At 42.8% G+C, this 26,708-nt stretch overlaps 1 protein-coding gene across 7 annotated transcripts in view; it reads right to left on the bottom strand.

Moving 5' to 3' along the window:
- TBL1Y (transducin beta like 1 Y-linked) overlaps positions 1 to 26,708 on the bottom strand; it is a 212,005-nt gene that overhangs the window by 120,295 nt on the left and 65,002 nt on the right. For 5 of the 7 annotated variants that reach the window (XM_030926290.1, XM_030926289.1, XM_030926283.1 and 2 more), the window contains exons 2-3: positions 9,656 to 9,907; positions 8,506 to 8,589 (exon numbers count right to left, since the gene is read on the bottom strand). The exons of 1 other annotated variant lie outside the window; for it this stretch is intronic. The gene's annotated coding sequence lies outside the window, so the exon portion shown is untranslated. Of the gene's footprint in view, positions 1 to 2,503; positions 2,570 to 8,505; positions 8,590 to 9,655; positions 9,908 to 26,708 lie in introns of all 7 variants that reach the window. One more of the 7 variants, XM_030926285.1, reaches the window with a different exon arrangement.

The following is a 26,708-nucleotide window of genomic DNA, read 5'->3' as shown; positions in this document are numbered from 1 at the left end:
AGGAATTATTCCTTTGCATAATGTGTTGATAGTAGTTAGTAGTATTTTCTTGGTTTGACAGTTACAACCAACTTTGAGCCTCCAAAAAAAAAGAGGCCAACTATAGTTACTAAATGCTTAACATTTATATATGGTGTTAATACTGTATTCATTCTTATCTTCACAACAATCAAAAAGGTAATTCATGGCTATCTACAGTTTATAGATGAATGACACTTGGCGTTCATATATAATTTTAACGTAAAACACTGGTTCCTACAAGCATTCTGCCTGGCCTAAAAACAAGCATTTCTTTTCATATTTATCAATAACACTTTCCTGTATATGCTATCAACCTTCTTTCTCAATAATCATTATAAAATTAAAAAAAAAACCCTCACAGCACAAAGATAATCGTATGACCCTAACTCACACATTCCCATGAGCATCAAATAAACAGGATTAAGGAGCATCAAAGAAACAGGATTAAGTCCACAACCTGATCCCTGGAATCCATGAGTATGCCCTTATACAGTAAAAGACTGAATGGGACCTCATTTGGAATAAAGGTCCACTGCAGATGTCATTAAATTAAGAATCCTGAAATGGGACATTCTGGATTATTGCCTGGGTGACCTCTAAATGCAGTGTCCTCCTATCAGACAGAGATGGGAGTTAGGCAGCCATAGGCCAAGGGGCACCTGCAGACATGAGAACCTGGAGGACAGACATACAAGGGGCTCTCCCTTGGAGCCTCCAAAAGGAAGCCGCCCTGCTGACCACCCTGGCTGACCTCCTCAACAATGACACAATACATCTCAGCTATTTTAAGCCACCTAGTCTGTGGCCATTTGTTATGGCAAACAGGAAACAATTACAGAATGATAATAGTATCATTTAAAAAATCCTTCTATATTAGGGATAAAACCTGAAATATTTATGGGTGAAATCACGCGCTGTCTGGGATTTGCTTTAACTTACTCTAAAGAGAAAACACTGAGCAGATGATGAAACAAACTTGTGACAAGCTGACAATAGTTGGGGTGAGTGAAGAGTAGGCAGGAATATAGCAAGTGTTATATACTTCTGAACATGTTCAACAATTTCCAAATTAACAAGCCAAGAGGATATGTCAGGGACTGTCAGGCAACCTTCTGAACTATATATGTGGCATCTGGCCCAATCTTCACATAATGCAATTCACTTTAATATCTAATTTTATTCCCTACCTTTTTGAAAACAATAAGAAACACACTGGAACCTCATTCATTATTGCTGAAATTGCATATGGCTTATGCACAGCAATCTTGCAACTGAGTTAATTGAAATAAATTTTAATTCTTAACTTCATCTGCCAATATTCTTGATCAGAGAAATGATTATCTCAAGCTGAGATCACATACGTGCATTTGGATTAAAAAAAAAAAATAAGGCCGGGCGCGGTGGCTCAAGACTGTAATCCCAGCACTTTGGGAGGCCGAGACGGGTGGATCACAAGGTCAGGAGATCGAGACCATCCTGGCTAACACGGTGAAACCCCATCTCTACTAAAAAATACAAAAAACTAGCCGGGCGAGGTGGCGGGCACCTGTAGTCTCAGCTACTCAGGAGGCTGAGGCAGGAGAATGACGTGAACCTGGGAGGCAGAGCTTGCAGTGAGCTGAGATCCGGCCACTGCACTCCAGCCTGGACGACAGAGCAAGACTCCGTCTCAAAAAAAAAAAAAAAAAAGCGATTATCTCTTATTAGACGCACTATACCGGTAGCACATGAATAGAACTGTAAGTACTGGAATCAACATGTTTAATATACTACTATTTTCTGTGGATTCAGATTCCCAATAGCAAGCACATGACTTGGAAAGAGGCATTCTGCTTATAAAAATTTAATTTATGGGCCGGGCGCGGTGGCTCAAGCCTGTAATCCCAGCACTTTGGGAGGCCGAGACAGGTGGATCACGAGGTCAGGAGATCGAGACCATCCTGGCTAACACAGTGAAACCCCATCTCTACTAAAAAATACAAAAAAAAAACTAGCCGGGTGAGGTGGCAGGCACCTGTAGTCCCAGCTACTTGGGAGGCTGAGGCAGGAGAATGGCGTAAACCCGGGAGGCGGAGCTTGCAGTGAGCTGAGATCCAGCCACTGCACTCCAGCCTGGGGGACAGAGCTAGACTCTGTCTCAAAAAAAAAAAAAAAAAAAAAAATTTAATTTATGTAACATAGGCCAAGTCCAAGGATATGACCATAATATGGGAGATCACACTTCAAGCTACTGTGAAAACTCTTTAAATGTTAACTTGTGGTTCTGAAGCAGTAATTAAGGGCGGGACAGTGCTGGCTGGGGACCTTTGCAACACTGAAGCTGTGTTAACAGAAGTCATACTCTGCTACAAAGCACAGTACTCTACAAACTGGTTATCCTGCTTCTTGTAAAGATATTGAAGGTTCCTGATGCATCTAGCAAAGGCAGGACCTGATTCTCATAATGCCTCCTCCGGGAACATTCTGTTCCTGCTTTACTGACCTGCAAAGAAATGAAGTAAGACATACAGCGTGAGTCAGCATCCTTCAAGAGAGTCCTTGATGGAATCTGAATGAAAACCAAAATGAGAAACAGTTAAGACTTAGCTGGGCTGGGCTGGGCTGGGCTGGGCAGCAGGCCCCCAGCTCTCATTTGCTCTACATTCAGGAGGCTTCTGTGATCTGACCCTCATGTTTCCAAGAGCCTTTCAGAATTTAAATGCCTGCATATCTGGGCAGTGCAGGAACTTAGTCCTCTCCAAGAAGATGATCTTTTGGCAGATAAAACTTCCCCCAGCACTTACCAAATGAAAGGTAACCTAGAACGTGGTTCAGATACACTGACTCATGCTTATAAATCCTAGAACTTGGCCGGGCGCGGTGGCTCAAGCCTGTAATCCCAGCACTTTGGGAGGCCAAGGCGGGTGGATCACAAGGTCAGGAGATCGAGACCATCCTGGCTAACATGGTGAAACCCCGTCTCTACTAAAAAAATACAAAAACTAGCAGGGCGAGGTGGCGGGCACCTGTAGTCCCAGCTACTCGGGAGGCTGAGGCAGGAGAATGGCATAAACCCGGGAGGCGGAGCTTGCAGTGAGCTGAGATCCGGCCACTGCACTCCAGCCTGGGTGACAGAGTGAGACTCCGTCTCAAAAAAAAAAATAAAAAATAAAAAAAATAAATCCTAGAACTTCGTGATGCAAAGGTAGGAGTTTTGTTTGCGGCCAGTAGTTCAAGATCAGCCTGTACAACACAACACTGCAAGATCTCATCTCTACCATCTCACCATCCCCTCCCACCCTCCAGCCCCCCAAAAAAAACAACAACAGAAAAAGAAACGTGTGTGTGACAGAGTCTCGCACTATTGCTTAGGCTGTAAATTCCATTTCCCTGGCTCAAGTGTTTGCTGTTCCTCAGCCTCTTGGGTGGCTGGGATTATAGGCGCTTAACACCACACCCAGCTAATTTTTGTATTTTTACTAGAAATGGGGTTTTGCCATGTTGACCAGACTGGTCTTGAACTCTTGGCCTCAACTGATCTGCCTACCTTGGCCTCCCAAAGTGCTGGGATTACATGCATGAGCCACTATACGTGAACAAAAAAACTTTTTTTAATTAGCTGGGCATGGTGACACAAACCTATAGTTCCAGCTAACTCAGAAGGCTAAGATAGGAGGATGGGTTTAGCCCAGGAGTTCAAGTCTGCTGTGAGCTATGATGACACCACTGCGTTCCAGTCTGGGTGACAGAGCAAGAACGTGTCTGTGAAAAAAAGAAAAAGAAAAAAGAAAAGAAATGTACCCTAGGACAGGGTTTGTTATGTCAGCACTACATTTTGGGGCCATCACTCTTTGTTGTGGGGGTGGCCTTGTACATGGGAGGATGTTTCTCCCACCCTACCTCCACTGCAACAATTCAAAATGTATCCACACATTGCCAAGTGTCCTCTGGTGGGTGCAGAGTGGGAAGGAACCCCCTGCCCCCGCCCCACCACCACCACCACAACTGATGAGAATCAGAGCCCTAGAAGTCTCCTTATTGGAGAGCCATGCCCAGTCCGTGGACTGTTCTGCAATACAGGGGGCAAAGTGTGAACCCTTTCCCACTACTATTCAAGCTGATGGGTAAGAAATGGTAAAACAAGTCATCCACAAACAGACCACCTGAAAACCGTGTATAGATATGCAAGCATGGAAGTTTAATTGAGCTGCCCTTCAGAAAGGTAAACTGAAACTGTTTATGAATAACTATAGCACTGGGCCTCATGCAAAAGGGTTCTGTGAGGTTTTAACTTAGCTATGTGCAATTTCTAGGGACACATGATAGATGGTGCAACCATTTCTCTACAGCCCCTTGGCTTTCCAGTAACAACAACAATCACAACAACAACTCAAGGAGAATCACTTGAATCCAAGAGGCAGAGGTTGCAGTGAGCCAATATTGTACCACCACACTCCAGCCTGGATGACACAGTCAGACTCTGTCTCACAAAAATAAAAATAAATACAAGTTGCTTTGTCAGCTTTACACCAAAACCCTGCAATCATGGAGGGAACTTGGGAGACAGCCGTGTATTAAGCCCCATTCCGTTTTTCCCCATTCCTTGACTGAAATTTTTGCAGGTTACATCATCATCATTTTTGAATGACTATTTTCATTTAGCTTGTGGACAAAGAATAAAATGGATTGCTGGAAATACAGTCTACATTAAAGCTCTTATTTTATCCTTTTAACTATGACTCTAAAAATGATTTTCCTGCTTTCATCTGTCTGCATCTTTCTCCCCCACTCCTATACCCTCAATTATGGTAAAGAGCATGGTGCAGAACCAGAGAGGAATATTTCTGGGATCGCAGACCCACACCTCCATTTAAAAGCAGCCAAAATCAGATACATAGGGACTCTGGGAAATGAGACCAGTGCCCCCGGGTGGGTACCAAATGAGTACAGTTCCAGCACACCCATCTGCACATCTCCCTGTTTCCTCTGCCACCATCTCCCAGGCTGAAGGCTGGGTGTCACGAAAGCATCCTTCATGCTGCTGTCAGGAGCTGCGCAGAGGGCGCCAGCAACGCAGTACCCCAAATATCCTACCATCAGTGAACTGCTCTGCAGTACTAAGTCTGGACTTTTAGCCATTCAAGTCAGATCAGATACTGACCCCCAACCCTCCCATCCCCAAAGAAATGGCCATCAGGTGACAGCATTGCTGAGTTCTGTAGTGATAACACTGTATAACAAACAAAGATACCTGCCTGGGACAAAAGGGAGGGAACAGCACCCTTTCTTTTGAGTCATTAAAGCTGAGAATGTGAGTAGCATTTATAACTGCTTGGGATGTGTGGTCTTCTACACCTGTGTGGAAGCTGTCATTCCACCAAGCAGGCATCAGCAACATTCTGGAAAGGTCCAGACAGTAAATATTTTAGCTTCAGTGAGCAGGAAGGCAAGATCAAGTATATTATGTAGTTAACATTAAATATAAAAAGAAAACAAATTTATCAGAAACTTTTATTGACAAAATCAAAATGTATGAATGTTGAAACTTCCATTTCATATCATTTTATGTGTCATGACATAATCCTCTTAGTTTTTTCACCCTGGCTATTTTAAAATGTCAAAGCCATTCTTAGCTGGAGGTCCTTACTCAGGCTGGAAGCCCCACGGGCTGCAATTTGCAGAACCTGTGGCTGAGGAGCACAGGAGGACCTACACCTCACCTCCTGGCCACAGACCTGGGTGGCCCAGCTCCAGGCCTGGGGAGTCAGGCTGGGATGCAGGGAGCAACAGGGGAGACCACAGAGAAAGGGAGGGAAATCCAGACTTTGCCCTTTGTGTCATGAAAAAGGCTTCATTAGCACAACGTACTTTCTTTTGAGGTTGTCTGCACTGAGACCGAACTCAAAGAATAGTTGCTATCTTCAAGCAAGCATAAGAAAAAGCATATATTGTTTACATGAATTTTAATTCATGTAAACTTTGCACCTTTCTTTTTATTCCACAGTTTGCACTAATGGAGATCAAGAAATACTGCATTGCAGGTTCCTGACAATTCCTATGTCACACACAAAATATATGTGAATATCAAGAAAACCCAAAAGGTCCCAGGTTCATCTCTTCTCACTATGTCACTGGAGAAATTCTAATCACAAGAGCACTAAACTCCTACAAACTCAGCTAAATAAATCTCAAAACATTTGAGGGCCAAGTGCGGTGGCTCATGCATATGGGAGGCCCAGTACTTTGGGAGGCCAAGGTAGGCAGATCATGAGGTCAGAAGTTTGAGACCAGCCTGACCAACACAGTGAACTCTCATCTCTACTAAAAATGCAAAAAAATTAGTTGGGTGTGGTGGTGTGCACCTATAATCCCAGCTACTCAGGAGGCTGAGGCAGAAGAATAGTGTGAACCCAGGAGGCAGAGGATGCAGTGAGCCAAGATTGCACCACTACACTCCAGCCCAGGTGACCGTGAGAGACTCCAACTCAAAATCAAAAAAATAAACAAAAATTGAGACTGAAACTGGATGTACCCATGTGTTAGGTGTCGACATTAAGGAGACACAAAAACAAGGCAGTTGGATAAGCATGGGAGTGGAGACCTTTGAGTAAACCTATTAATAGAGTTATGACTTCTGGACCATGAAATGTTTCATGCATTCAAATAAAACAACTGAAAAAGAAGAAAACATGGGTATCTTAAAACTCAACAAGAAAATGAAGAGTTTAACTTACTTGTGGGTATTGGTAACAGACACACTAGAGAAAATGTTAAATTAAGTAAATTTTGTATAGTCTATACACCAATAGTGAGATATTCTAAAGACAATAAAATGCAAGAAATCTTGAACTTTATTTCATTGTTTTGCTAGTGGTGGTGTTGGTATTGGTGATGGTAGCAATGGTAGTGGCAGCATCAATGTTAAGCATTTCTGAAACTTTTTTTGTCTCATAAAAGAGAACAAATATGTCAATATGTTGATGCTGTATGTAGCAAATTCTCACTATAGAAGCATGACCTAAGTGGCAAGAGATAGGAAAAGAAGCATCCTGTGGGCTTGAGAGAGAGGGACAGTGGGAAAGCATACATAGCAACAATATCTACTTCCTGGATCTCTCCACACAAGAAGCCTTGGAGCAATAATACCCAAATCGAAATGAATATATTCAGTCATCAGTTCTTGGTTTCTAAACATTAAATATCATTCTCCAAGGCTCTTACGCCAAAGGGCTGATTCAAGGTGAGCAGCAGCAAATTTCCACTGTGAACACGGAACCTCTTCTGGTCAATGAAAGTGATAAAGGGCCTTAGAGAAGCGAACAAAATAACCTAGGGCCTATCCTGAGAAGAACATGAGAGAAGGACCCAGGGCCCATCTTGAAGCGGAACAAGACAGAAACATCCAGAGCTCAAGATGAAGCAGAGAATAACAGAAAAACCCAGCGGCCATCCTGAAGGGAAACATGACAGAAGAACCCAGGGCCCATCCTAAAAAAAAAAAACAAAACATGACAGAAGAACCCAGGGCCCATCCTAAAAAAAAAACAAAACATGACAGAAGAACCCACGGTCCACTCTAAAGGGGAGCATAACAGAAGAAGCCAGGACCCATCTTTTTTTTGGGGGGGTGGCGGGGGTGGGGATGCAGTCTGGCACTTGCCCAGGTCAGAGTGCAGTGGAGCAATTTCAGCTCACTGCAACCTCTGCCTCCCCAGTTCAAAGGATTCTGCTGCTTCAGTTTCCCAAGTAGCTGGGATTACAGGGGCAAGCCACCACACTTAGCTAATTTTTGTGTTTTTAATAGAGATAGGATTTTTCCATGTTAACCAGGCTGGTCTCAAACTCCTGACCTCAGGTGAACTACCTCCGTTTGAGAGGTGAAGTCAGCTGGAATTCCTGGGTCAAGTGGGGACTTGGAGAACTTTTGTGTCTAGTTAAAGGATTGTAAATGGACCAATCAGTACTCTGTAAAAACGCACCAATCAGCACTCTGTGTCTAGCTAAAGGATTGTAAATGCACCAATCAGCACTCTGTAACAACACACCAATCAGCACTCTGTGTCTAGCTAAAGGATTGTAAATGCACCAATCGGCACTCTGTAAAAATGCACTAATCAGTGCTCTGTGTCTAGCTAAAGGATTGGAAGTGTACCAACCAGCATTCTGTAAAATGGACCAATCAGCACTCTGTAAAACAGACCAATCAGCAGAACATGGATGGGGACAAATAAAGGAATAAAAGCTGGCCACCCCAGCCAGCAGCCTGAAAGCTTTGTTCTTTCCATCTTCATAACAAATCCTGCTGCTGCTCACTCTTTGGGTCCACACCACCTTTAAGAGCTGTAACACTCACTGAGAGGATCTGCAACTTCATTCCTTAAGTCAGCAAGACCACGAACCCACTGGGAGGAACAAACAGCTTCAGACATGCCGCCTTTGAGAGCTGTAACTCTTACCGCAAGATCCACAGCTATATTCTTGAAGTCAAGGAGACCAAGAACTCACCAGAAGGATAAATTCCGGACACACCTTGGCCTCCCCAAGTGTTGGGATTACAGGCATGAGCCACCGCTCCCACCAGGAACCATCCTGAAGGGAAACATAGCAGAAGAACTCAGCACCCATCCTGAAGGGGTTCCCATTGGGCGACTTTAGAGCAACATATGAATGTAAAAGAATAAAGATAAATGACACGTTTTTAAAAATTAAGAATAAATAAGTCCATACTTATTTTTTAAGATCAAAACAGAAAACTCTTCTTTAAGAACACAAACTAATAAATGTATCTGAATGGAAGAACTAGAAACACATCTCTTTTTTTAACTAAAATGTAGTAGTTCAGCATTCAGCTAAACAGTAAGTATTTTTCACCGTCTGGTCTCTGTCCCAACTCAACTCTGTTGCTGTAGTGCAAAAGCTCATCAGACAATACATAAGTTAGCAAACTTGGTGGAGTTTGGTTTAAGGCAAGCCATAGAAGCTTTACTAATTTATGGTAATCAATGGATGCTAAAACCACCAAATAAAAACTATTGTGAGGAACAGGATAATCACACTCTCTCTCAGTATCACAATGCAGATTACTCATTGGTTAAGGAGAGAAGGGAGCTGCGATAGGGAGCCATCTGGTGGATACACCTTTATCAAGGAACAAGGAGATTCTGAGGTCCTGAGGGGATGCAATGAGAAGTATAATTATCACCCGTGCACTGTTCCCAACAAAACTGTTCAACATCACAGTAACTATAGAGGAAAACAGACAAATCCTAAAACTACTATGTCATAAAATGTTGGAGGACTAAAGAGACATAAAACTAAATACAATACAATACAATACCCATGATAACAACGTGAATTAAACAACTGGAGAAATTTACGTATGACAGCGTGTTTAATACCATCATATGTTTAATTATGAGGCGTGACAATTCTGAGAATGTAAGTACTGTGGTTTTGTAGGACAATATTCTAAACATCCATGGATTGAAGGAAAGGAGAAGAGGAGAAGAGTGAAGGAGGAAAGGAAACAAACTTACAGAAGTGAAAAAGAAAGCAAACTGGCAAAAATGTTAACAGTGTATTAGGGTTCTCTACAGGGACAGAACTAACAGAATAGACATATATATAAAGGGGAGTTAACTAAGTATTAACTCACATGATCACAAGGTCCCACAAGAAGCCATTTGCAGGGTGAGGCGCAAGGATGCCCAGTCCAGGTTCCAAAACTGAAGAACTTGGAGTCCCATGTTTGAGGGCAGGAAACATCCAGCATGGAAGAAAGATGTAGGGTCACAGGGGTAGGCTAGTCTCTCCTTTCTGCCTGCTTATATTATAACTGCGCTGGCTCCTTTGGCAACATCCTCACAGACACACCCAGGATCAATTCAGTCTTCACAATGAAATAATGCTGAATAAAATATTGAAATAAGTAGAATAAATATTAAATGTTCACTGTGATGTTAAAAAAAAAAAAAAAAAACCGCACTCACTTTGTATTTGTGCCACACTGTCTACTTAACAGTATGCTTTCCGTATGTGTCTCTGGAGTCTCGCCACCACATGCTAGGCAGGCATGAGGACCCCTCACCTCTGCAGACTCAGGCCTTGCATTCTCCAATGCATCTCCTATGTGCAACAAGCTGAAAATAGAGCAAGAATCTCCAGCGGAGCCCACTTTCCAGCCCCAAGTTCTTTGACTACGACATCTTATCAGAGTTTCACAGACCCTGTGATAACAAGGCCTGTGTACTTCTCCTGCTCCTGACTTGAGCAAACACCTAGTAATTAGTAGCAGTTTGGAATACTGTTAAAAAATTCACAACAGCATATACACACAATGCTGGGTGGAAGTATCTGTTGGAGTAATTTGCCCCAACTCCTTGTAAAACTCCCCCTGCCAGGTCATACCAGGATCTAAAAGGGGGCAGAGGTAGACAGGGCAGGTAGACTTATGATTGTTTTTGCCTTCTTAAGAACAGCAGATTATCCTTAAAAGCATAATGAGTTTAAGACTCAGAGACATCTGCAAAAAATGTTCTGTGTTCAGCTACTGTCACTCAAGGTTTATGTCCTCTCTGTATGTGGAAGATAATCCTTTAACCCTGTTTGTTGGCCGAGTTAGGGGCAAGGATCTATCACTGTCATTTTTGATACTGGAATTTTTGGGTTCGGTCAGAATTTTCTATCACCTGTTCTGACACCTGGCACAAAGAGGACTTCAGACAAGCTCAATCAAATAGGTTTTTTAAAAACAAGCATCAACAGAGAGCACACAGCTTGGACAATGTCTCTTATACCCATGGATCCACTGAATGAGAGCCATTCAAGTGCAGGAGCAGTCACTTGCACATACCCCAAAATGATGGATCACACTCTGACAGCTCTGCCTCCTCTTTCTCCTGACCTCCCGTGCACGGACTGGAATGCCCCACTCATTATGTGAGCCAGCAAGAGGAATAATGAGGGGAGGGAGTGGGGGAAGATGACGAGGAGGGGCAGTGGTAGGAGCAAAGTCTCTGTGAATAAGGAAAATATCCATCTGATTTCAAAGTCACCCTGCTGCCTTGAAAAGTGACAATCACACAGGGCTTGGATATAGCCAAGTTCATGATAGCCACCGCACAGAGATTTCTGGCCAGCTAATTTCCCTTTCACTCCCCTCAACAACAATAGACTTACCCATAACACACTCACACAGACATCCAGAAGAGCCACAGAATCAAATCCAGGTAAGAACTGAGGGTGACCAGCAGGCATGAGTGGCCAGAATCCAACACATGGATTTGTGTCCCAGGGACCCACTTTCTATGCCTCCAGAGCAATGGGGAAGCAACCTCATGCACTGCAAGCTGCAGTCTCCTTGTTGGTCCAGAGAGATGGTAATGCTCACCCTGCCTTGTTCACAGGGATGAGTCCAGGGCGGGTGAGATGAAGGTGTTTTGAAAACACACAGAGCACACACAAATGTTCAGTATGTAACAACATGTAGCAGGAGACAGGCCACACAGGCTAGCAGTCACTCCCCATGAGAGGCCGATTCTTCCCTCTCTGCAGTACCCAGGAATCGAAGGACTGAGCTGTCATGTGATTCACATCACGCCATGAACCCAATTGCTGTCCACTCTTGCTCTAATTTCTTCCAAAGTGGAAGGAAGGGCCACAGCAGAGTTTTCGCAAGCTTAGATCATGATGAAAATGTACAAAGAAACACACACTACCGACAGTCTTCATCATGGCCCCACCTTATGACACCCCCATTCTAAAATAAAATGCTGGGGAAGTAGAGCTACCAAAATGCTGTGTTTACATCTATCTATATACTCCAGGAGCATCCCAAGACAGTTATGTTGCTGCCAACTGTAATGGTGTCAGAATAGATTCCAGGGGCAATTCATTCAGAAGTAAATCATCCAGTGTCAGGACAGGGTGAGTGCTGCCAGACAAGCAAAGCACCATAGGGATGGCCTGAGGGTAGGAGAAGCACAGTTGGAAAGGATCAAAGCACGATCAAAGCCTGAAACCAGTCTGTTCAGAATTCTTATCACTTATTAAGTCATTTATCAATTTTTGTCATCTATCAAATAAAATTACAGGCAAGTTTCCAAAATTTACCCAGTCAAAATCATACTACCAGCAGCAAATTTTAACCAGCCAAAAAGTTCACGGTACCATTAGAGCCACCACCACCAACAGCAATGACAAAACTGGTCCCCACATTGCAAAAAACCCTAAACTATCTTTCTCCTTCCTCACCTGAAAATGCTATTGCAAAACCACTGTCACCTGCAATCTAAGAGAACACAATCTAAGCATATACAGCTTTCGCCAGGCTCAGTGGCTCACGCCTGTAATCCCAGTGCTTTTGGAGGCCAAGGCAGAGAGATCACCTGAGGTCAGGAGTGCAAGATGAACCTGGCCAACATGGCAAAACCCCATCTCTACTAAAACTATAAAAATGAGCCAGGTATGGTGGCACACACTTATAATCCCAGCTACTTGGGAGCCTGAGGCAGAAGATTTGCTTGAACATGGGAGGCGGAGGCTGTAGTGGACTGAGATTGCACCATTGCATTGCAGCCTGTGTAACAGAGCAAGTCTCTCTCTCTCTTTTTTCTGTCTCTCTCCCCACTCCTCCGTCTCCCTCCCTCCTCCCCACCCCCTTCCCCCGCTTCCCCCAGCCACCAGGACAGACTTAAGTATCTTTTGCACCTGAGATGCTATCTAGGCCATGGTATCCAGCTCTTCCTGCTACAGTGAATGTTGTGCACCTGCCAGGGACCTCATAAAGTGAACCATTTCACATGGGGGCTTAAGTTAAAAACTGGGCTTGTTAATGCAGAACTGGAGCAACAAAGGGAAATAATGCCAAAGGCAATTGTTGATCTTTCCTTCAAATATGTGTTGAGCAAAATGTTTTATATGAACAGTTGACAAAAAATTAGGTCTTTCATCACGAACAGATTTAAATTAAGTGGTTAGGTCAGAATTGCTCTCCAGTTTCTTGTCTCATCATTGAAAGTGGAGCTGAAGCCACTGCCTTGATGAAATGGAAGAAAATCTCTTTCCTCTGTGGCAAAAGTTAAATTAGTAGACTTTGATCTCTAAGAAATGTTACTCTGTAGTCCAGCTCCCTCCTGGCAAGATTAAACTCATGATAGTGGTTGGGAGACAGCTCATTTTAAGAGTAATGTGTGTCTACTCTTGGAAGCTCTGTTTTGATTTTACGGGTAAGTCAAAGAAGCACTTTAATTCTGTGGAAATTATCTCATAATTATTACCTGTGCATAACAGACAGTACTTACGTAACTTTACAGGGCATTGCCAGTAAGACATGAGTTTTACATGACAAAAGTGGTCAATTCTGATGCTGGGGCAAGCAAGAATTATCCAAGACATTTAAAATTGGATAGCTTTATGTAATGTCCCCATACTAACTACTGTCACGCAGCAGCTTGTAAAGTACATAAAGGATATGTACTGAGGTTATCATAGGACAGAAGACTGCCTATGCCTGCTCCCTTCAAATGGCCAGAGTTAATCAAACCATTCTGAGGTGAAAAGAGTGAATTACTAGAAAATGTCTTGAGAATATGATACAGGACCAAAAATGCTCATTTCCCACCCCTAGTTTTTTACCAGTCCTCATACCAACACTATCTATGGCTGGTTTCTTAAATGTCACTCTGATCATTGTATGCCCACTAATTCCACTTTAAAAATCTCACTCTACACACTCTTTTCAGAATCAAGAAGAGAGGTAGTCCTACACACTGAAGTAGGATGTTTATATATAAAATACAAAGGACATTGTCTTTTAATCTTAATTTTGACAAGAAATGTGAGCCAGGTTCCATCATTTGGATATGAAAGAATGCATGGTTTATTTTCAAAAAACCAGAAAGATTTCTCTGATAGAATTCATCATAACATCTTTATGAGTTTGCGCTGACTCTCACATAAAGGAGGCTGTGAGAGATAACAGCCCTGAAGACTGTTACACACACAACTGAAGACTTTAATGATGAGGTATGCAGAGAAGACCTCAGGCTAGTGTGCCCAAGAGGTGGAATTCAGGCTTCTTTCCAGTTAAGTTAAAATTCTGGAGGCAAAAATGTTTACTCCTCTGCACACTTGAAAGCCTGGCTTCTAGCCACACACACCCTACACCTCCAATCCCTTTCCTCTATAAACCGAACCACATCTGTGCATGATGACTTCATTTCCTTACACAGGACTGGAAGATTCCTCCCTGTCTGTCAAATAATGACAAACATAACATCACTCACACATGCATACCAGGCAAAGCATTCTTGACAATGAGGGTTTCCTAGCTCCTTTTTATGGGAAAAGTTGGGTAAGAATTCAACTGGGATAGTTTCCGGAAGCCTGGGTCTGCACGGAACCAGTGCAGTGAAAAGATAGGAGTCTTCCACACAGTGAAAAGACAGAAGTCCATGTGCCTTGCTTCTTAAAAATAATAACAACAGTACTTAGGCTGGGCACAATAGCTCACTCCTGTAATCCCAGCACTTTGGAAGGCCAAGACAGGTAGACCACCAGAGGTCAGCCGTTTGAAACGAACCTGGCCAACATAGTGGACTCGGTCTCTACTAAAAACACAAAAATTAGCCAGCCCTGGTGGCAGGCACCTGTAATCCCAGCTACTCAGGAGGCTGAGGCAGGAGAATTGCTTGAACATAGGAGGTGGACATTGCAATGAGCCAATATCATACCACTGCACTCCAGCCTGGGCAAAAGAGCAAGACCTCATTTAAATAAATAAATTAAATAAATAAATGTACTTAATGTTGACCAGATGCTTACATGATCCAGCTTATAAAGCTATTCCACCTATACAAGCTACCTAAAGAAGTGAAAATCAAAGAAGCAGAGAGTGGAATAGTGGTTGCTGGGAGATGGAGGCAGGAGAAACAGGGAAAGGTGAGAGAGGAGATCTCATTTCGGATATGCTTTTTACCAGAATTTTTTAAATGCTCTAAGAATATCCTATTAAGGGAGGTATGAACGTCCCCAGCAAACACTGACAGCCAGGAATCAAACCAAGGGACTAATGGCAGTTATCCACAATCCTGAGTCCATTTTACTAAAAAAGGAGAAAAGGGGAATACTCAACACTGTATTTTTTTAAATTAAGGTATTAAGAATTGTTGAATTATATACCTAAAATAGGTGTTTGATATGTGAATCACATCTCTATAAGCCATTTTTTTTTTTTTGAATCCACAGTAATCAAGCATGGGTGCATCTTATTATATGTAAGCTGCACTGAAAAAAGATGAGCACGAAAACAAATGTTTGTACACAGAAAGCACATAAAGAACTCTATAAAAATAGTAGATGGCCACTAAGTAACAATTGTATGTCAGTAAGTAAAAAATAATCACTTAAAATGATTAAAGAAACTAAGATGACAGGAGCCTCACAACCCAGTTTTTTTGAGGACCATATTATTTATACTTATTAGGATGCCTGCACAGATCTTGCTGTTGATGTGAAACAGACATTGTAAACACTGTGAAAGTAAGAGAAAAGGTAACCCACCATTTTTTATCTCCACATCTCTCTGGCTAGTCTTTAGTGGGATCAGACAACAAAGCAGAAAGACAGTATGATAGAACACTGACCCAGTCCACAGGCTGCTGGGCAACCCTTCTCCTCGTCTGCCGCCCGCCCTTGCTCCCACATGGTTCTGGGTTCCTCACTCCGAGCTCAGCACTGCCCAGGCACTGGGCACAACAAGCCAATACTGTCTCTACCCACTTCTGAGCTCCTGGAGCAAGGTCTCTCCAGGGTGCCAGCATCCCTGGCTCTGAAGAGTCTTCATGGCACAAACGTGAACCCAATTTAACCATAGTCCAGGGAAGTCCACCAGTTGCTTCCTTTTTCAAAGGAGTTTGGAGCAGGACACCCAGAATAGGCAGTGTCCTGGTCGCCAGCTCTTATAACTCAATCATGCTGGCCTGGTAAGCTAGCATCCCTGACCTCCACATTTATGCTGGTGCATAAATACCCACCAACACTGTGCCTTTCTTTACTTGGGTTCTGTCTGCAATACGGTGTGTTTGCCTTAGAAACTGTCCTGCCTTCACTTCTCCCCAAAGAACATCTGGGAATCTCAGGAGCATTTGAAAACTGTATTTAAGTGTCTCTTTCACAGAGGGTTTTCATTCAGAGGGAAACCAAAACTTCCCCAAAGATGTTTTCCTAACTTATCACCCTAACCTCAGAAGACTTCCTCGAACTGCAGCATTATGTTTATGGAATTTTGTGTAGACACAGGTAAGGACTAGAAGAAATGTTTTGAGGCCCAGCGCAGTGGCTCACGCCTGTAATCCCAGCAGTTTGGGAGGCCGAGGCAGGCGGATCATGAGGTCAGGAGATCGAGACCATCCTGGCTAACATGGTGAAACCCCATCTCTACTAAAAATACAAAAAGTGAGCCAGGTGTGGTGGTGGCTGCCTGTAGTCCCAGCTACTCGGGAGGCTGAGGCAGGAGAATAGCGGGAACCCAGGAGGCAGAGCTTGCAGTCAGCCGAGATGGCGCCACAGCACTCCAGCCTGGGCAGTAGAGCGAGACTCCGTCTCAAAAAAAAAAAAAAAAAAAAAAAGTTTTGAAAAAGTGGGGAGGGGGAGGAAGAAAGAGAAGGTATAATGATGAAATTAGAAAGTAGAGAAAACCAGGCCAAAGGGTGCAGAAAGCAAGCATTCACTCATGTTTTCAACACACAGCTGCACAGTTGTGCTAAAAGTTCATGCTTTTTAATGAGCTGAATTATGGACTGTTCACACCTCATGCTGCTTTCAACTCCCTTCCTCTTTTTACCTGTTGCCCTCAGTTTTTGTTTCTAACAGTTTTACTAACATATAATTCATATACCATGAAATTCAACCTTTTGGAATGTACAATCCAGTGGGTTTTAAAATGTTCACCGAGTTGTGCAACCTCTAATTCCAGAACACCTTCATCACCTCTAAAAGAAACCCTGTGCTGGCTAGCAGTCACCCCATGTTCTCCGTCCCCAGCCCTAACAAGCAGGAACCCACTTTTTGCCTGTATAGCTTTGCTTGTTCTGGATACTCAGCATGTTACATCCCCAATCCCAACTCATATGCTGAAGTCCTAACCCTGAGGACCTCAGAATGTTGACTGTTTATTTGGAGTTAGGGTCTTGAAAGAAGTGATTAACCAAGGTCATTAGGTTTAGTCCCCTATCCAACTTGGTGCCCTCAAAAGAACAGGAGATGAGGACACGGACAGAAGAATGACCTTGTTAGGAGCCAGGGAAAAAACAGTCTCTACAAGCTCAGGAGAGAGGCCTCAGGAGGAACCATCCCTGCCAATCATGTGACTTGGGACTTTGAGCCTCTAGGACTATGGGAGAATGACCAGCTGCAGTTTAAGCCACCAGGCCCGTGGTGCTCTGTTAGAGCAGCCCAGGAGACTAAGGCAACCATGCAGGTTCCATGTCAGGCTTGTGGGAGGCAAGGAAATGCTGAGCAAAAAGATTCCCTTTCCAATTCCTGGAGGGAGCAGAAGGAATGGGCCTGCTCCCTAAACCCTGAACTCCATCCTGGGCAACAAAAATGAAACTCCGTCTCAAAAGAAACAAACAAAAAAAGTCACACCATAGGCTGGGAGTGGTGGCTCACTCCTGTTATCTCAACACTTTGGGAGGCCAAGGTGGGTGGATCTCTTGAGGTCAGGAGTTCAAGACTTGCCTGGCCAACATGGTAAAATCCCACCTCTAGTAAAAATATAAAAATTAGCCCGTCATGGTGGCGTGCACCTCTGATCCTAGCTACTCAGAAGGTTGAGGCAAGAGAATCACTTGAACCCAGGAGGCAGACGTTGTAGTGAGCCAAGATCACTGTACTCCAGCCTAGACAACAAGAGCAAAAGTCCATCTAAAAAAAAAAAATTCACACAACAGTGAGTATAACAGAGAAGACACCCCTCAATCTGTAGGGCAAATGTGTCTTTTGTCCTCCTCCCTCAATAGTCCCTCTCCTACAATGAAAATAAACTCTCGTGGCACTGATCTGTGCTGCAGTTACAGTAACTCCTCACATCCTGGCCTCTCTCAGTCCACCGCACACTTTGGTGTGTTTGTGGCTGCTTTCCAGTATCTGCCTCCCCTCAAGTCTATCAACTCCAGGAGGGAAAAAAGCAACTGCCCCTAGTGCAACTGCCTCCAAGCATGGACCTGCGCAGAAGCCACCAACCTGTGCTTACAGAATAAATAACCAATGCATTCAATTACCCAATGCATTCACTGAGCAAAAAGGCAATCCCAAAGAAACAAAACAAAAATCTCCTTCCAGAACATGGCTAGCAATAAATCTATCATCCTTGAAAAGGGATAGAGTCTACAGTCATACTACCCTGAACGCCCTGATCTCATCTAAACAAGACACACAATTTTTATGTGCACTCTATGCACACTAAAAAAAAAAAAAAAAAAAAAGGGAGACTGCTCTGAGAAATACATAGCTCTAAACATCTGAGTGCTGAAAAACTACACAACTAATAAGATCTAGAACTGCGGAGGGCAAGCTATGCCCAGAGTCGTTAGATTTCACTGCGTCAACGGGGTATTACAAAGAGGTTGTGTACTCTGTATGTCATCTCTCTCTCACACACATACACACACATGCATGCACATGTGCAAACACTGTATTTCTCACACAGACCCCTTCATCTTGAACTACAGATGAAGCTACACACCTTAGTCTTATTTCTAACACAGGAAGAAACAGGACTAGAAACAAAAATTATGTGGGAATATTCCCATACACAGGAACACTAGATGCTTCAGCATTCAACCCCTTCAGGCAAAAAGAGGAAAACTAAATCTAAGGCATCTAAAACTTTCAACAGTATCAGGGATTGTTTTAACACATCTCTTTAGGAAGCAACTATTTTCTACATGAACAAATCAAGAAAAATATGCAGGCGAGGCACTGTGGCTCAAGCTTGTAATCCCAGCACTTTGGGGGGCTGAGGAAGGTGGATCACCTGAGGTCAGGAGTTCAAGACCAGCCTGTCCAACACGGCAAAACCCATCTCTATTAAAAATGCAAAAATTAGTTGGGCATTGTGCCATATGCCTATAATCCCAGTTACTCAGGAGGCCGAGGCAGGAAAATCCCTTGATTTACAGTGAGCTGAAGTCACGCCACTGCACACCAGCCTAGGCAACAGAGTGAGACTCTGTCTAAAAAAGAAAAAAAGAAAAGAGAAATATGCAAAGTATCTGTCCATAAACTCAATTTATATGAACATGTAAACACTGGCTATATTGGTATTGTTTTATATGTCACGTATGCTTAAATACCAATGCACATTTACATAAAAGAAAAACATCTTGGGCCCCCTAACCTCAAGAACTGCAAACTCAAAATAATGTAACCATTTTGGTGTCTCACCTATCTGTGACCTGGACATTCCCTCCCGCTTCCAGTCTTCCTGCCTTTGCTTCAAAGCAAAGCCTGCGAGAAAAAAAAGAACTGAGGATATGATTCCTTTCCATTTACCTACCCATTTTCTAGACACCCTGTGAAGGGGTCATTTACCCCTGAGTTTTTGGCTAAGTCTTTGGACAGAGCATTAGACCTTGCAATGCCTTTATTATACTTCCATCAGGGGCAGTACTGTCTGGGACAAATACCTTTCCAGAATGTTAGAAATAAAGTTTCGATGCCACAAAAGAAAGAGCAATCAAACATAAATTTTCTCAGCATGGCAATTTTACCTTTATAGAAGCATGTGACTTGCAGATGGACCAATGGTGAGCACACCTGAGCAAGGCAGGGGAAGGGGTTCCTATTCCTGATGCTGGTAGCCCCTACTGCTGTGTCATTCCCCAATTGGCTAGGGTTGCACCACACAGTCTAAGCTAATTCTTATTGGCTATTTTAAAGACAGCAGGGCTAAGAACCAGAGTGGTGGGGTGAGCAGTTTTGGTGGGAAAGACGGTTATGGAACAGGTGACTAAAGGTGACTCAGGTCAGAGCAGGTGACTAGGATGAGTCGGGACTCTAAATATGGGGTTTAGGAGGGGGGATGCACGAGGGGGACATGAAGTTTTGGCTATAAGAATAGGTGCAGGTGACCAGGGGAACAGATGTCAACTACTGATTAGAGCTGGTAGGAAGGTTGTTTGCTGAAACTAGGACCAAGGAGACAGAGAGAACGAGGAAGTTAAACTTTAAAATGGAGAACAAAGGACAAAGAAACTGAACATACTGACATACTGATTATTTGAAGAGAAACTTGGAACTCACTGTTTTTAACAACTTCCCCCTGTTGAATTTTACAGTTCTTACTCTTTGAACTTCCTTAACACGTCTTGGTTGAGTTGTTCTTTTTGATTCTCTGTAAGAAGTTTCTCTGAATAAAGTGTAGGAGAGTTAAGTGAGGCTTTAGTAAGTGCTATCTCCATGAGTCTCTGCACCAGCCCATGATGTATGGTATGACACAACACCCTACAAGAGTAAGTACACCTACCATGGTTGCGAGAGAAGTAAGAATTGAAGTTGTGATTCCTTTCCATTTACCAAACCATTTTTCTAGCCACCTTGTGAAGGGGTCATTTACCCCTGAGTTTTTGGCTAACTCATTGCACAGAGTGATTAGACCTTGCAATGCCTTTGTTATACTTTGATCAGGGGCAGCATTCTTTGGGATGAAGGTAGTATGTTAAGTTTTAATTATTATGCAAACTTCTCCTCTTTCTGCTAATATCACGTCTAAGGCTATTCTATTTTCTCAAGCCATCTGGCAAGTAGCCCCTAATTGCTCAGCTATTCCTTTAACAGCACCTCTAATGTAGTTAATAAACTGCTGTTGGTTATAATTTATCCAATCTACATTCTTATTATCACCCACCAAAATGTTGACTAAAATCCTGCAGCTATTTGATCTCCGGCTTTAAATTTATCTGGTACTCCTTGTGGGACTCTAACTGCATCCAGATAGATGTGTGGGTCAAAAGACCCATAAGGGGCTTCTCTTGTTTTATGATACTGTATTTTTTTTCCCCTCTGGTTGATAAAATGTCAGTGTGAAAGGGACAGCCAATTGGATTAGAGCACAAGTGCTGCTCCAGTTACTTGGAAGACTGTCCAGTAAAGGTCCACCTGCTAGCAGATAAACAAGGGCTGCCTGATTGATAAGCTCTTGAAAATTCTTATGCTCATTGCATCCCTTCAGGTCTTCAAGGAACGCTGTTTCCTCTTTGTTGTGAGAGACACAAAGTGAACTTAGTGTCAGGAGATGGAGGCTGGATGGCCCTTGGGGGCTGGCCTGGAGGGTGTTGCACTTCGGGATTAGCAGAGAGAGCTTGGCATGGCTTGTTACCCAAGGCTGTGGAATCCTAGAAAAGAGGTACCATATAGCCCATGCCTGGTCAACCGGCGGACCATCCTAGTGGAAAGGGGACCATCTGGGCCTCTGGTCTGCCGTGCGAACAAGCCTAACAATTGCTTTTGTTTAATGTGTGGACAGAATATTTGATCCATTCCAACCAGGCATTTGCATCTTAATATCCTGTCTCTATTGCTAAAGTTTGTTATAAATCATTTACTGCTACAACATCTAATTTGGTCCTGTCATTATATATGGAAGGGATGACAGTTTGATCAGAAGAAGGTCCCAATGGAGAAGTGGGGTTAGGCTGAGGGATTAATAAAACGCATTTCAAAAGACTCTATGAGCTCTGTGCCAGCCAAGCTAGCTCTTATGCCATAGAAGTGACATAAAGTGGGATCAGGATCGGTAGAGGTAAGAATAGAAAGTTGCATTGGATTGCACTGATACTGTAATGCAATGTTAGAGGGAACACTTTCTTCGGCGAAACGAAGTAATGGTGTTAGAGAGGTGCAGCCCTTTGAGGAAGTCCACCCTTGTTCCTCAGTGGTCCACAGAAGGGACAGTGCCACCCTAGAAACTCGTCCTTGTTTAGTTTCCAAAATGTGAGAACTGTGAGGGACTTGGTCTCTATGAAGGAAGAGTTACAGAGGTCAGATATGCCTTTGGAGAGACACATATTTTTCTGAGGAGGCCAACTGCCTTTGGTTTTGGCAATCTCGGCAAGGTATGGCTAGCCATCAAATGTAATTGTCTGAGGAAAAGGTGACCTGGTTATAACAAGGTGCTTAGCAGTAGAGTAAGCAAAGAAGGAGTAATAAAATAAATGGAGGGTTAAACTTTGCTTGGCTTTAGTTTGGTAGAATTTCACCCTGGGACTATGGCCCATGACTCCAGAGGGGACAATGCTCTCTTGACGCGTGTGTGATGGGTCCAGCCTCTTTCTGCTGTTCGAAATGCAGTATCAGTAGTTAGGAGCATTAGATAAGGTCCTTCCCAGGCCAGTTTGAGCTTTTTGTCCTTCCAGCTTTTGATACGGACATGATCCCCAGGTTGATATTGATTACCTGAGAACTCCAGGGGTGGTGCCTGTACTGAGATCTTTAGTTTTATGGAAGACAAAGTAGAAGACAGACCAAGATTATAGTTTTTAAGAAACTGATCTTTTGTTTCAAAGGTAGGAATGTCAGCAGTGGTGTGTAAATAACGCAATCTGTACAGACATCTCATAAGGAGAAAGACCAGTCTCTTTCTGCAGGGAAGTTCAGATTCTCAGTGGGACAACAGGAAGGCATTTGGTCCGTGGTAACTAAGTGTCCAGAACCAATTTGGTTTAGTGGTTTTTTAGAGTTTGGTTCAGACTTTCCACTCTTCCTGATGAAGGTGGGTGCCAGGGAGTATGATATTCCCATGTTATATCCATTATCTGGACTAATTTTTAATGACATGTGCAGTAAAATGAGCCCCATTAGCTGAATCAGTGTTTCCATTAATCCAAACCTGGGCATATTTTCTTTTTTTTTCTGAGACAGCGTCTCACTCTGTTGCCCAGGCTGAAGTGCAGTGGCGCAATCTCGGTTCACTGCAAGCTCCGGCTCCTGGGTTCATGCCATTTTCCTGCCTCAGCCTCCCTAGTAGCTGGGACTACAGGCGCCCACCACCAGACCTGGCTAATTTTTTTGTAATTTTAGTAGAGACAGGATTTCACTGTGTTAGCCAGGATGGTCTCGATCTCCTGACCTTGTGATCCACCCGCCTTGGCCTCCCAAAGCATTGGGATTACAGGCGTGAGTGACTGTGCCTGGTCAAAACCTGGGTATGTTTTCAACTAATGCCTTGACTACATTATCAGCAGTTGTACTTGAAAAGGGGATAGCTTGAACTCAGTAAGTGAGGTAGTCTACTACCACTAGTAAATGATAAACTATTGGAGGCATTTCTGTGTAATCAACTTAGATACTTCAGAATGGCCTTACACCTGGACTCCTTCCCCCAAGGGGTAATCTTTTTATAGTTTATTAGTTGTTTTGTTTAATATACTAAGCAACTATCTGTAACCTGTTTGGCCAAGGCATAAATTCCTATGTACCCATAAACTCTCAGAACTGTGTCACACATGACCTGGGGCTGCAGTGGGTCCCTTGATGTAGTTGTGACAAGATTTCCCTCATATGGGGTTTAGACGACATTTCTCTCTGGTCTAGCAATACGCATTTATTTTCCTTCTGAATTCTCTTTAGGACCTATCTTTATTAATTTTTCTTTTTCAGTGGAAGAGAAAACGGGGATTATGTTAGGAGGTGGAAGATAGGCAGTGAATTGGAAAATAGGCATTTTTGAGAAAAGGGCAGCCTGTTTGGCTATCTGATCTGCTAGGTTATTTCCTTGACTTTCAAAAGAAAGGCTTTTCTGGTGTCCAGGAACATGGACAATAGCTGTTTCTTCTGCCAACTGAAGGTTATCCAATGCTTGGGTGACTAGCTCCTTGTGAACAAGGTCTTGGCATTTACTATTAATGAGACCTCATTCAGGGCAAATTTTTCCAAATGTATGAGCCACTCCAAGGCATAATTATAATCCATATAGATGGTTCCTTCCTGGTGTTATAAGTACTTCAAGGCTTGGCTGAGTGCAAACAGCTCACACAATGAGCAGACCAATTATTAAGCAGTTTTCCTGACTCTACTTCTACAAGCGTTTCTCTATCAATTACTGAATACTCATTGTGTCCTTTTTCCCTTAATCACCCAAGAGGAACTAGAACAGGAATCAAAAGAAATTAAGAAGTGTATAAGCAGAAACTCAGTTGTATGTAAGAAAACCCAACTTCCCCTGAGAAACAGAAAGAGCTGGAGTCCTTTAAAAACTGTCTTGTTTTTCTGTGGCTAGTGAGCCTTCTCTCTCCTCCTTTCCAGGCATAGTTAAGACCCTGGTTCTCTAGCTGTGCAGCTGCAAGGTCACTAGACAGATAATCGTAAGTTGTATAACATGTTGTTCCTTGAAAAGTAAGGAATGTGTAATTCATGTCTCAATTAATTGAGTAACTGGCTGTTTCTCACTTCTGTAGAAGTGAGAGTGCACAGATCTCTCCCCATCCCCAGAAATGCTTAAAATGTAACTTAACTGTTTGTTCAGGGCTCAGTCCATTGGATGTTAATCCAACTGGGCCAGTGTATCTAAATAGTAAAAATCCTCGTGAACCCCATCGGTCTAATTCCTTAACAATCCCACAACAGAACCACCTATAAATAAGTGTTGTCCTGTCCTGAAGGGAGTTTCTCCTAGGTCTGGCCAGAGTTTTGTATGGTAATAAATCTAAACACGTGTGCTCTCTCTTTAGATTTGGATCCCGTTAGGAAACCTGCTGGGTTACGCGAATTTAAGCAAATTATCAGTGGTTAATGTTAAATTATCTTTTTCTAACAGAATAGCTTCATACTTTAAGATTTCTGAGTCAGTAAGCTACCTTTTTGGTTTTTAACTTAGGATAGTTCAGACCTGATGAGGTGTGCTCACAATGAGGTTTCCTCCAAAAGTTATTTTTCTAGTTTCCTGTTAGTAAAGCAGTCACGGCTATAGACAGAATTCATTTGGGCCATCTGTGGGTTACTGGGTTAAGGATTTTTGATAGGAAGGCTATGGCTGTCAGTGGCCTCCTTGCTTTGGGTATTTCTAAGGTTACGTCCTTGTTTACACTGACAACAAGGTGGTATAGCTGCTTAAGGAGAGTAAAACTAGAAACACAGGCAGTTACTAACAGATGTTTTAACCTTTCCACCTGTTGGATTTCTGGTAATTGCCAAATGAGGGGGTCTGGCCCACCTTGTGTGAGCTTTTTGTACAAGGGTTTTGTTTTGGGGGCATAAGAGTCCATCCATAGACAACAGTATCCTACTAATCCTAAAATCTTCTAATTTCTTATTTAGTCCCTGGCAGAGGCAAGGATATGACACCTTCAATCCACTCAAGCTCAATTTTCTCTTTACCTTTGCCAATTAAATGACTTGTTCTAATATTTGACTACACAAATTTGAAGACTCCGTAAATCCTTGGAGTAAGACTGTCCATCGGTATTGCTGGGTCAACCAGAGTGAAGGTCTTCTCACTCAAAGGCAAATAGGTCCTGGCTATATTCTCTGCTAATGGACAAGCCCAGAAGGCATCTTTCAAATATATTACTGTAAACCACTGGTGCCTGTATGGGATCCTACTGATAACGTATAAGGACTGGGAACAACAAGGTGTGTAGTTTGGACTATTTGATTAATAGCCTAGAGGTGTTGCACTAACCAGTATGACTCACCTAGCTTCTTTACAGAGAGTACTGGAGTGTTATAGGGAGACATACAGGGCTTAAGAAGTCCATCACAGAGAAGAACTTCAATTATAGATTTTAATTTTACCCTGGCTTCTAAGGGAATAGGATACATTGCTTTTTCTTTATTACTTCCCCAGGGGTTTTTTAATTTAAACTGAATCGGAGGAATCTGTAACTTTCCTCAATTCCTGTCTTTTGACCATACCTTGGGATGAATGTGTTCTTTGTCTGTGGTGGTGAGCAAGTTTAGGGAAGGGAGGAATTTTCCATGATTCATTTGGAGACCTAAGCCTATTTTTAGCATTAAATCTCTCCTAATAGATTTGTCTGTTTCTGGAATTAACAGAAATTTGATACTAGTTGATGGGTTTTTACACTTCTCTCTCCTCTAAAATTTTTTTTTCCTTTTTTTTTCCCCCTTCTATCTTTGAGCCTCCTGGCTTTACTCTTTCATACCTTTAATACTGCCTGGAGAGTGGGGGTCTAGGTTCATTATGGGTTCTGGCCTACTGGGTACTTTGTTGTACAGTGGACAGAGGAATTTTTGCCTTCTGCTTTTATTTTTCTGTCTCTTTTACGTATGCTTTTTGGGCTTGTCTTAGCAGCTCTTCTATAGGTGTGTCTTTCCATTTCTCTGCCTTTGTAATTTCTTGTTAATATGTGACCATTAGTTACAAAATGAAGCTTTAACATCCCTCATTTCAGAGGAGTCTTCTAATTCTAGAACTATATATTTCCTCATTTGCTCTGAGTCTTTCCAGGAATTTTATAGGTTCTTTTCATTATCTTTCTAATATTTTAACATTAAGGCCTAGGGGACTATCAGAGGGAAAGTGTTGCTAGCTTTATCCTTTTTCTATCTTACTTTACTTGGGGTATTTCCCATCGTGATGGTTTTGGGGTGAGGTTCAAAGGTAAATTTCTCACCTTTTGGGTTGAGACTCAATTTCCGCTACTGGAAATTTCTTGCCTTTTGAGGTGAGGCTCAATTTCTCCTACTGG

Source organism: Rhinopithecus roxellana, chromosome 22 (genome assembly GCF_007565055.1).
Source record: "Rhinopithecus roxellana isolate Shanxi Qingling chromosome 22, ASM756505v1, whole genome shotgun sequence".
Classification (NCBI taxonomy): domain Eukaryota; kingdom Metazoa; phylum Chordata; class Mammalia; order Primates; family Cercopithecidae; genus Rhinopithecus; species Rhinopithecus roxellana.
The sequence above is the reverse complement of the archived record's forward strand: the minus strand, read 5'-3'. Positions and strand labels throughout refer to the sequence as shown.